Source organism: Corvus brachyrhynchos, unplaced genomic scaffold, assembly GCF_000691975.1.
Source record: "Corvus brachyrhynchos isolate BGI_N302 unplaced genomic scaffold, ASM69197v1 scaffold340, whole genome shotgun sequence".
Lineage (NCBI taxonomy): Eukaryota > Metazoa > Chordata > Aves > Passeriformes > Corvidae > Corvus > Corvus brachyrhynchos.
Window position 1 is genome coordinate 829,933 of NW_008235987.1, and position 7,431 is coordinate 837,363.

The following is a 7,431-nucleotide window of genomic DNA, read 5'->3' on the forward strand; positions in this document are numbered from 1 at the left end:
TTGTGGGTGGAGCCGTTCGTCTGGTGAGGGAACAGCTCCTGGCTGCGCCGGGCAGGAGGAGGAGGTGATCAGCCAGGCCAGGGATGGAGGGAGAGGGAAGGGAGGAGAGGTGGTGCCAGGAGCCGGCTGTGCCCCTGAGCCATCACTGGAGGGAGAAATGTCCGGTGTTGTCCCGAGGAGCAGCACTGCCTGCTGATAAAATACCCAGCGGTTCTTGGGAGAGTGTTTAGGGTCTGTGATAAATCTGGCGGCTTTGTAACTTGCTGGAGGGATGGTGGGCAGCACCGCGATTAAAGTGCTCTGATTAACGCACAAACCTTGTTTGTAATGAGTGGGATTGGGAGGGTGTGGAAATCCAGCTGGCATGTAATGAGGTTACTCCAACAAATTACTCGGATATCAATTACTCCGCTAGGTAAATGTCACCTGCCTCCTCTTTGTTTGCAGTAAACTGGGATCCAATTAATTTGATGTGGTTCTTGCTCCTGCCTGCACTGCTGCGGCCCCGAGGCAGAGCAGAGCAGCAGCCGGGCTCTGCCCTGCCCGTGGGGCACCATCGGGGCCAGGGACATCCCAGTCCCTTGGGGACAACATCCCGGCGTCTCCTGGCACTCCCTCTGAGCCTGAGGACGAAGCTCCCCCGGTCAGGCAGCTCTGTGTGGTCCCCGCGGCCGCCCGGAGCCTCCTCACGCCTGCGGCTGCAGGTGGATAAGTTCCATTTTGCTGGGAATAGGCTCCTTTTCCCCGCCGCGCCGCCGCCGTTCCCCATCCTCCTGCCCGGGATCTGCCAGCCTGCGCTGGACCCGCGCGGCTGCAGCGCCGGCAGCGAGGGAAGGGAGCAGGAGCTGCTCCCGAAATTGCAGATGGAAAGGGGAGCAGAGCCGCAGCAGGAGCGTGTCTGGGACGGTGCCGCTGTTGCAGCCTTTTGAAGGGCCCTGGGTGTCGGGAGTGCGAGGCGGGCGGGGCTGGGAAAGGGTCGAGCTGCGGGGCTGGGGGCTGTGGGGTCCCGGCCATGCCGGGGGATCGGGCAGCCCGGGAGCACCGGGATCCACCGGGGCCGGGGCTCCTCTCCCAGCCCTGGATGCTTCCACAGAGCTCATGAATATTCATGACACCAACATATGGGGGCCTGGGGAGGTAGCAGAAGGGAGCCGAAAGCGCTGCCAATTGTGGAGCACAACCCATCCCAAATCCAACGCTGGTGCATGAAACCTCCCGGGCCTGGGCATGGGGAGGCTTTGCGGGGGCTGGAGAGGAAAGGCTGGTGTGAGCTGGGAGTGGGCACCGTCACTGTGGGCACCTGGGGCCCTGCTCCGCTTTCCAGAAGGAATAAATCAGCATCGCTGCGTCCCTGAGGGGTTTTCCCACCCCATCGGGTGTTGGGGGGAGACTCCAGGTGTATGTGTGGGTGTTCGGGGGTGCTGTCATTCCCCAGCTTCCACCAGCACTGACTCAGCGGCACGAGGGAGCCCTGCCTCCCTGCTCACCCCTCCCTGGCAGGAGGGGATTTAGAGGCTGATCCAGACCTTTCCATCCCTCCTTCCCTCGCTGCCAGCCGGGCCGGGGGTGGCCGCTGGTGTGGGGCTGCCCTGTGGCATCTCCCACTTGCACCAGAGCCCCGGCAGGATGAGCAATGCTCAAATCTGCTGCAGGCTATCGCTGACCTAATTTCCAGCAGCGCTGTGGAGTTTGGCATCTGTTGCTGACAGGGAGGGAAATGGGGGCGTGGGGACCCCCAAATGCGCTGCCCTGGTACCTCCAGTCCTGGGCAGCGCAGGGGACCCCGGGGGGGACTGGGAGTGCTGGGGCAGCACAGGGCGGGCTCTGACCCCGCTGCAGCACCCGCTCCTCCCCGTGTGCCCCCTCCTGTGCCCACTCTGCTCCACAAATGCTAATTAATCAGCATAATTAGCTTGATGCTGCATCTATTTTTAATCAGCTTTGGAAGACAGAGTCTTCCTCTGCTCCGTGCTCACCCACAGGCTCCCCCAGGGCGGAGCGGGGCTTACTCGGGGACCCTCCGGTGGGAGAGGAGTTGTTATTCCCCTCTGCGCCCCCGGGATGTGGTTAGGATCCCTCATGGGATCCCCAGCCAGAGGAGGATCCGCCCAGAACTCCTTGGCGGAGTCTGCGATCCGAGCCCCTCCATAATCCATCGGGATGAAAAGGGAGGACGGAGGAAGCAGCTGTCAAGGTGACGTTCGACAGCAGCTGGGAAAGTCGCAGGAGGAGGAGCCCGGGAAAAGGCTGTGAAAAGATTCTGAGAAGAACCAAAAACGGGGGGGCAGCCCCGTGTTCCCAGCAGCTCCCAGCCCCCCGTGGGGGAGGGATGGGGTCTCCCTGCTGCTGGGAGCTGCCTGGAGTCAGCCCTGGCTGGGGGAGCAGCACCTTGGAGAGGCTGCGGGGTGTGAAAAGCAACGTTTGCTCTGGAATTGCTGGTTCCGTGTGGCCCTGGCCAGGTCTGGTTGGGTTCCCCGGGGGGAGGAAGGGCTCGAGGAAGCCCCGTCCCGGCTGTGCTGGCCGGGATGCCCGGGCAGTGCCTCGGGGTGTAGGAACAGATGCTCTGCCAGCAAAGGCTCCCGAGTGGCATTTGAGGGACACTGTCACAGCCAGTGACTCACGCCTGTGACCGGAACGGTCTGCCGGCCTTGACTCGCTGCCCGGGTAGGCGTCCAGCTGCCTGCAGTGCCCCGGCCGGTCCCTGTGCTCCCCCCTGCCCTCTCGCAGGGATCCATCTGATCCTTCCCCTCCCCGAGCCGGGATGTTCCCCCAGCCCTGCCCATCTCTCCTCCTCCTCCCGTGCCAGCGTCAGCGTGGCGTCTTGGAGCCTCTTGGTGTCCCGGGGGAGCCTCGGGTGGTCTTTGGCAGCCGGGACCCTCCCCGTGGTGCCCAGCACCGGCTGAGCCCCTCGGCCTCTGCTCGGGGAGTTCAGGTTGGAGCTGCTGCCTGAGCCCCCAGGAGCGTCATCCTTCAGGATGCTGCTGCTCCACCCTGTCTGGGGTCCGTGCTGGGGAGGGGGGGATGTACAACCCCCCCATCAGCTCCGCTCTGGAGTGAACACAGAGGGATTTCTGCCGCCACGTGCCCGACGTTGCTGTGGTTTCCCTGGCACAGCCCTGCCCGGGCGGGGAGCTGAGCGCCCCTCACTGCTCAGGGAGCTCTTCCCACCTCTCCCCGTCTCATGCATATTTAATCCGGGTCTCCTGGAGCCATGTGCTCGCTGCCGCCGGCGCGGGCCGGGCGCACGGCATGACACATTCACTGCTAATTAACCCAACAACGGCATTTATTAAGTGCCTCGCACGCCTCGGGCGCTGCGTGGTGATGATGCTCTGGGACGGTGCTGGTCCCAGTGCCGCAGGCAGCTCCGCTCGCAGGCGGCCCCAGGCGCTCCCGTGCAGGCAGGGATGTGGGAAAGGCCTTTTCAGGACACGCTGTCTCCGTTTTTCGGGGGTGTTTCGCTGTAAAACACAGCGGATTTAATTTTTCATTTCCCCATCACCTCCTCTCACCCCTCGGAGCCCTCGGAGGAGCTGTCCCGAGCGGGGGGCGCAGAGGAGGCACCAGGATGCAAAGTGCCCGGAGCGGCGTTTCCCTCCCATGTGAGTCTCCGGAGGAGCCGGATCAGCGCTGTAAATCCCAGCTGTGTCCTGCCCTTAAGGACTCTCCCTCGCCCCCGTCGGTATTTTTGAGCCATCTCCCGAGTCCTGGGGCCTGTCCTCACGCAGCCCAAGATCTCCATCTGCTCTGCTGCGCTAAAAGCTCCTGGATTTAGTGCGCCGGGGCGGGAACGCGCTCCCTGATCCCAGCGCTCGCGGGGCTGGCTGTCACCGCAGGGACTGGTGCCACCAAACAGCTCCCGGCCCCGAGCAGCAGCTCCTGGTGCAGCGTGAGATGGCAGGACGGTGTGTGATTGATGGGCCGGGCTGCTCCTCACCTCTCCCAGGATCCTCCCTCCTTCCCGCAGGAGCTGGCACTGCTGCCGCCGCGGCCGCGGCGCTGGGACACGCGAGTCGTGCCTGGAGCTGCTGCAGTGCCGAGCTGGGATGGGGACGTGGACAGGGAGGGACGGGGATGGCCCTGGCAGGGGCTGCTCTGCCTCTCTTCTCGCTGCCTGAGCTGACTGCACCCATGAGGGTTTAATACCCACTGGCTTTTGGGGGGGCTGAGAGGAGTTCGAGGGTCCCTTGCAGCCCCGGGGAATCCAGGAGGCGATGAGCCGGGAGGTTTGTTACCCACTGGAGTCTTGGTTCCTGCAGCTCCCTCAGCCATCGCCCACATCCCACGGCCTTGGCATGGGGAACAGCCCCACTTGCACCACAGCAGCGTTTGCCAGATACCCCAGAAAAAACCAAAACCGCCTGTCAGTGTCATTTTGTTATTGCAGCTCAGGTTGTAGAGCAGCACAAGCTCTGGCCGGGGGATCATTCCCTCTCCTGCAGCAGCGGGTGGGCACTGGGGTCTCGCCTTGGCACTGGGAGGGCCGAGGGTGTTGTGGCAGCGCCCCAGGGCCAGGGCCCGGCTGGGGGCTGAGAGCGAGGCAGGAGCTACCACCCGTTCCCTGGGTATAAATAGCATCCCCTAGCAAGGATGTAGGCTGTTCCCAGTGACATGAAACCCAACAGCCTGTCCTTGGAGCAGCTGCTTTTTGGGGGCGGGAGGGGACGGCGTCTGCGTCGCCAGCGAGGGCTGAGCTGCTCCGAGGGCTGGGGAGCAGCGGTGCCCGGGGAGGAGTACTGCACTTGAGGGGGGTCTGGGGAACTGGGGAGGGGGCAGCTCGTGGTTGCACCACTCTCCTCAACACCCCTTCTGTGCCCCTGTCGCTGCCCACCCTGTCTTGCCCCCTCAGCCATGGCAGCCCCCTGCCTCCTCTCTGTGAGCGATGGATGGGTGGCACACCGCACTCAGCTGTCCCCGTGGGACTCAGTGAACTGCCCTGAGACAATCCTGATGTCTCACCTTTCCTCTTGCCCCCAGAAGATTCCCGATGCCGACTGTCCCCTCCCAGCACTCATCACTCTGCTCCTGCCCGTGGCTTTTGGTGTGGAAAACACGCCGGGTCCCAGCCCTGCAGTTTGGCTCGAAGCATCTCCCTTCCCTTGCCCTGTTCACTGCATTCCAATGGTTATGGCTTGAGGCATCCTGAAAAGGACGTGGAGCAGCCACAGGAGCAAACACTCTCCTCTGGAAAAGAAGAGGCTTTATGGGGGTGGCAGGGGCTGGATGAAGGTTGGGACCCCGTGGTGCTGTTGGCAGCTGGAGGTGTGGGAAGTGGCAGGTGACCAGTCAGGGACACCTTTACCAGAGGCTGCAGTGACTGGAGATGTTCTTGGGAAGATACAGCACAAGTGGCCGCAGGACCCTCACTGACCCTCACCTGGCCATTGCTGTGACCCTCCCTGTGGCCATCGCCAGCCCCCGGGAGCTGAGACTCGCTGACCACAGACGTGGCAGCAGCGAGGGCTGTGCTGAGTTCTGCCAGCTGCGTCCCTCGGGGCTGTCACCTCGGGGCTGTCACCGTGTCCTCGCTCTGCTGGAGGAAGGAAGGGGGTGCTGCTGTCACCGTGTCCTGCCCGTGCCCCGGGCTGGATCCACGCGAGTCCCGCTCCCAGCTGCAGCGGAATGGGAGCGTTACGGGGCGGTTGTGTGAGGTCGGTTTGGGCTGGTCACAAGGAGTAAATGTCGATTTTCCTCCTTGTATCTTTGATGCAATTCATGTGGCACGGCTGCTCTGTGGCCGGTGTGGGACGGGAGGGGGGAAGCTGCAGCACTCGGGGACAGCGTTGGGGGCCCTGCGCTGGCCTGTCCCGTGTCTGCGGCACACGGGTGGCCTCCAGCCACATCACCCTGTGAGCCACGCGCTCAGATTCCCCCGGGAGCGCTGCCTTCCAGGAACTGCACCTGGAGCCCAGCCCGGCTCCCGAGGGACGAGCGGGGCTGCGGGGAGGGAGCCAAGGCCGCCGGTCCCGGGGCTTTGTCGTGGTGCCCAAACCGGGAGCATTTCCTGCAGAGCCCCGGGGGTGCCACTGTCCCCTGCACCAGCCTGGCAGGGCCCCGAGGGAACTTCCAGCCAGCAGCTTGAGGAAAAAATACATCAGTTCGTGTGATGTGTTACATAAACCAGGGAAAGACGTGGTTTGAGGGTACAGGAGAAGGAGACAGCCTGGCAGAGAGGCTCAGGGAGCGCCTGAGCCAGCTCCGAGGGGAACTGGGCAGAAATTCCTGCCTCATGCAGGCATGAAACCTTCCTGTGGAAAAAGACAAGCTGCTGAGCACTGGCTGGTCAGGGAACAGACACATGTGAGAGAAGCCGGGGTCTTTCTTCACGCTTTATTGTGTAAAAATAAAGTCAACAATTCATGTAATCCCAGCAATAAAATGGAAAAAGCATGAGAATCCGTAGAAACAGTGCATTGTCAGAACTGCCGATGCGGGCCGGATGCGCGGGGTGTCGGAACCCCTTCAAATCCCAAAGGAGACAGAGCCAGGAGTAGGAAAAATGTACAGCTTTGGTTAGCAAAATAATGACAAATTAAGATACATTAATTCTCTCCCCTACTGTACACTATGTACACTGTGTTGACATCACACCCTTTCGTGGTTTTTTGGCAAATCCAACGCACCTGGGGCTGGAGGTTAAACCTGTGCCATGGTCTCGCTGTTCTCAGCAGGTTCTGCCTGTGCTCGCCGATGTGAACAGGGGCTTGGGAGGAACTGAAATTAACTCTCGATGGTTTGGGGATTTTTCTTGCACCAAGAGCACGGCTGAGGATCCACTGCCCTGAGCCGTGTGCGGGGTCTCGCTCTGGGGGTGCTGCTGCCTGTGCCGGGTCCGCGGAGCAGCCGAGGCGGGGCCGGCTCTGTGCCCCGGCCGGGAGGAGCTCCCGGCTCCGCACGGACTCCTCCGCTCCGCCCGTCTCTTTGCCGCATCTTTGGAGTTGGTCGTGAGGCTCTGGAGCCCCGGGTGAATTCTCTGTCTCATCCTCCACTGCCGCCCAGGGCTGCCCTGAGGGGGCAGGAGGGGGGCTGGGGAGTGATTTCTGCAATCTGTAGTACAAACCAGGAGTTTAGAAAAGGAAACCATACAAAATGCATCTGTTATCTCAAAATATGCTTCTTTATCTCTTTTTATCCCACAGAATCTCAAAGCACGTTTTTTTTTCTCAGGGAGCGCTAATAATTCTATTTTTTTTTATCTTCATAAAAATACCCTTTTTTTTTATTGGTAATAAACTTCCCTTTACAGTAAGAGAAACAAGAGACTGTATTATCAAAAGCAGAAAGGCTTCAGACCTGTCAGTGGGAGCCGGACTGGAGGGGACGGTAAAGGCTATTTGTCACCAGCTACGGCGCGTAGGAGGCCTCGGGGGGCTGCAGGCGGCGGGGCCGGGGGTACCTGAGTGCGGCAGGTCGGGGAGCGGGGCCGGGGGC

At 61.8% G+C, this 7,431-nt stretch overlaps 1 long non-coding RNA gene across 1 annotated transcript; it reads right to left on the reverse strand.

The window, feature by feature from the left end:
- Positions 1-6,315: 6,315 nt before the first annotated feature.
- LOC108445662 lies at positions 6,316-7,425 on the reverse strand. Its single transcript, XR_001860616.1, has 2 exons — positions 7,294-7,425; positions 6,316-7,047 (listed from the first exon to the last, which is right to left on the reverse strand). It is a non-coding gene; the product is annotated as an uncharacterized LOC108445662 (long non-coding RNA).
- Positions 7,426-7,431: the final 6 nt, after the last annotated feature.